General features: G+C 38.9%; 1 pseudogene across 1 annotated transcript; it reads right to left on the bottom strand.

Moving 5' to 3' along the window:
• Positions 1 to 627: 627 nt before the first annotated feature.
• Positions 628 to 3543, bottom strand: LOC148698583 (NADH dehydrogenase [ubiquinone] 1 alpha subcomplex subunit 9, mitochondrial-like; annotated as a pseudogene). Its single transcript, XR_015952552.1, has 7 exons — positions 3450 to 3543; positions 3053 to 3138; positions 2856 to 2940; positions 2701 to 2771; positions 2167 to 2299; positions 1972 to 2087; positions 628 to 1136 (listed from the first exon to the last, which is right to left on the bottom strand). The product of XR_015952552.1 is annotated as an NADH dehydrogenase [ubiquinone] 1 alpha subcomplex subunit 9, mitochondrial-like (transcript).
• Positions 3544 to 4206: the final 663 nt, after the last annotated feature.

Raw genomic sequence — 4206 nt, 5'->3', positions numbered from 1 at the left:
GAGAGAGAGAGAGTCACGAGAGTGGTATGGGTGTGTGTGTGTGTGTCCTGTAGAGTCAACCACCAAACACAACAAAACAACACCCCACAACACCAATTACGTCCAAGGGCATTTTAATCTTTTGGCACCTACAGTACAAATAATTCGGGACGGGCTGTCATAATTAATGTGTCAAGGGACTAATATAAGATTTTGATCTTACTCATAGTTTTAGTCTAAAAGCGAACTTTGCTAAGGATTAAAATGAAATTGCCTACAAAGAAAAGAACCCTACAGTAGTACAAAAAACACTTTGTGTGACGTAGGTCCTTTGTCGCGCAAAGTCAAGGAAACGTTGAGCAAAAATTAGCCCAACAAACCTTCGTTGCGCGCCAACCGTCGCGCCAAGGTAGTGACAATAAGATTTGCATGATGCAGGTCCTACGTCATGCAAAACTACTTTGAGCGATGTAGGTTACTTTTCGTCGTGCAAAGTGGTTTTGTGCGACATAGGACCTGCATCTCGCAAAACTACTTTGCACGACATAGGTTACTTCTTCGTCGCGCAAACCCTTTTTTTCTATTTGCCAAAATATTTTTCATTTAATTTTTAATAAATATTATAATTAAATTCTAAACAATAATTAATAAACCAAGAAAAAGTATTTAATTATAAAATATATGAAAATGTACATACAAGATGTCCGAATAAAAAAGAAAAAACTACAACAAGTAGTCTTCTAGGTTTGATGCTTAATGTTTTCTTCTATTACAAATTCTCTCTAGGTAAGATTAATTAGTTAAACTAAATTATCAATTCAAATGTACTTTTTATTGATAATTTCAGGGTGTAACACGATTATCGGCATGCCATGCATGAGTTAATTCAGCTTTAAGCTCATGCAACCGACAAACATATTCCCTTGCCTCCTTCTTCTGCAAATTTTTCTAGATCTTCTAGTTCCTCCAAATGCAAACTTGTCAAAGATTTCTCATGTGCTGTAAATTCATATCAGTAAAACAAATCAAAGTGACTATCATAACTGCTCTAGTTGGGCAACAAAAATACTTTTGAAAAGAATACTTGTTCCAAAAAATTATGGGAACAAAGCAAAGGAGGCTGACATATTTTTCTTGCCTTTTGTCATGTCGGACATCTGTACGTAATAAGAAAAATGAAAATAAAAAGTTAGAAGATAGGTTACAGCTTTCAGTGAGAAACTTAAGGAAGTAAATTGTGACATCCCACATCGCCCAGGGGAGTGATCCTTAAATGTATATTCCTATCCCTACTTAGCACGAGGCCTTTTGGGAGCTCACTAGCTTCGGGTTCTGTAGGAACTTCGAAGTTAAGCGAGAAAGGGGCTAGAGCAATCCCATGATGGGTGATTCATCGGGAAGTTCTCGTGTGAGTTCCCAGAAACAAAACCGTGAGGGCGTGGTCGGAGCCCAAAGCGGACAATATCATGCTACGGTGGTGGAGCGGGCCCGGGAAGTGGTGCCGCCCAGGCCCGGATATGACAATTTGGTATCAGAGCCTAACCCTGGTTGCATGTGTGCCGACGAGGACGTCGGGCCCCTAAGGGGGATGGATTGTGACATCCCACATCGCCCAGGGGAGTGATCCTTAAATGTATATTACTATCCCTACCTAGCACGAGGCCTTTTGGGAGCTCACTGGCTTCGGGTTCCGTAGGAACTTCGAAGTTAAGCGAGAAAGGGGCTAGAGCAATCCCATGATGGGTGACCCATCGGGAAGTTCTTGTGTGAGTTCCCAGAAACAAAACCGTGAGGGCGTGGTCGGAGCCCAAAGCGGACAATATCGTGCTACGGTGGTGGAGCGGGCCCGGGAAGCGGTGCCGCCCGGACCGGGATGTGACATAAATAGCTTTCAATGAAGGTTCAGAAAAAGATTTCATGAGCACTTTGTTAAACTACAAAATTTGAAAAATTAAAATAAATTGGCATTCAAGTGACAGATTGAAGACATACTTAGTAGATCCATCCCCAACAAGCGGAAGAAAGCCATATTTTTTCGTAAAAAAGGCCCAGCGATTCAAAATCCGATCCTCAGTACCAACCATCACAGCAGGTCTCAAAATGATGGCCTATTGATGAAGGTGAATGTTAGACACTGCTACTTAAATAAGCATGCCAACATACAAGAACGAAAGGAAATAACTCTACCTCAGGCAATTCACTTAAAACAGCTTCCTCTGCAGCAGCTTTAGTCCTTAGGAATCTGAAGGGAGATGAGGAAGATGATCCAAAGCAAGAAAGTTGAATAAATCTCATGATAGCCCCCATGTTCTTTGGAAATCTGCAGAAATATAGAGATTAAAAAGAAGACTGATATGTGTCTAACAACAAAACCTGGACAAATGACATCCAACTTTTATATCTCCACTAATTGGATATTGAACAGAATTTCAGATCCCGAAAGACACTTCTATCTATCTTGAAAGAAAAGTCCAATTGCAAGCAGGCTAAATAGCTGCATCGCAGATTGCAACTTGTGTGTAAGTGTATGATACACAACAAACTATCGTAACTGTGGCAAAATAATCTTGAAAAACACTTTTTTACTATTTTTGTTCAGGGTACTATTTTTGTTAAGGATGATGCTTTGGGAGCCAACTTTTAAGAGAAGTAGAAGGCAGTAGGATCAGAAGCAGCACAGGAACGAAAATAATGTCATGAATGTCATTGCAGGATACCCACCATTGCCAGTTGTTGCGCCATGGAATGATTCACTTCCTCAAAGCTAAAGTTCCTTGTCTCATAATCCCTCCCTGCCAAGCTACGAATTGTTCCTTCATTGAATCCAAAGATTAAAGTATTTTTATTATATAAAGTCACTACTCAAGAATGCACACCAATGAGAATGATAACCACGTTTGCTTTTGCCATGACTGCCTTAATTGAATCTTCATCTCACGGATTGTATTTCATTGGTACAATCTGAGTAAGTGAAATGTGAGAACATCAGAAACATAATAATTGAAGAATGGAGAAAAATTACTTCCCTAGTCAAGAAGGAACATTAATTAAGAAACAGCACAGATTACCCTACCTGTCCCAAATCCCCCATTAACTTGAGGTGACGATGGGAGTCCTCAGAACCACGGAAAGGAACTAACACCTGACTTCCCATTTTGGCTGGAAAAGAAGTAAATAATCAGCACGAGCATGCATAACAGATACTATAAACACTAAAGGGATATTTGATATTCTTCTTGAATTCGATTTTTGAAAACCATAAAGTATCCTCAAGGTAAATGCCAAACAACCCATTATACTTCTGTCATTTTTTCAAGGATAAAATACAAAATCACACTTCCCTAGATCAAGTTCAGTCCAACAATCACCTACTAGAAATGTTCTCAATCGTAACAATCACAGTCTGAAACAATGCATACATGCAATTCAATGGAACTCCAATTAAAAGCATTTATTGACAGTTAGCTCACCAAGTTGTTGCACAAGATAATGCCCAAGGAACCCCGTAGATCCAAAGAATGCAGCAACAATGCCACTGAAAAAAGACAGATTATTTTCCAAATAACATAAACAACACAATCATGTGAAGCACGTACAACCAAGTTTCGATATCTATGTTTGCTGGGTTTTCTCTATCTGCATACCTAAAGCATTATTAGCACATTATCTTCACTCTTCACCCGGCACATTCATAAAACATTTTTGATTTCTCAAGAATTCAGCTGGTTATTAGCTTCTTAAAAGTTGCATTCCATCTCCAATGACAACTTTACTTACTGAGAAAAATATAAGAAATCTATATAGAGACAAGATCCGATACAGAAATTCTTCCAAACGCTTATCACACCCAGAGATTCATGATGTCAAATTTACCAAAGTTTACTTGGTTTTTTCATTCACACTCACAATGCACAACACCATCAACATCTTAATATTCAATTTAACACTAAAACCCTAAAACTCCTAATCCCCAGATTCGATTTAACACTAAAATCCCAATTTCTAATTTAATTTTCCAGATTGAATCTAATTACAATACCAAAATCATCAAGTTAAGGCATTAAAGCCTGATTATGACCTTAGAAAGAAGAAAAATTAAGAATTAAGAAAAGATAGATACCTAGGTCAATCTTCAACGTGCTGTTACCTGCTGGCTGGGTGCAGTTGGGAGGGATGGAAAGAAGATGAGGAGAGACACCGAGTGAGAGAGAGGGAGAGAGGGTGAGA

The sequence above is a fragment of the Pyrus communis genome, chromosome 2 (genome assembly GCF_041283825.1).
Source record: "Pyrus communis isolate YQ-2024b chromosome 2, ASM4128382v1, whole genome shotgun sequence".
Taxonomy (NCBI): Eukaryota; Viridiplantae; Streptophyta; class Magnoliopsida; order Rosales; family Rosaceae; genus Pyrus; species Pyrus communis.
Note: the sequence above shows the minus strand (reverse complement) of the source record. Positions and strands in the feature narration are given on the sequence as shown.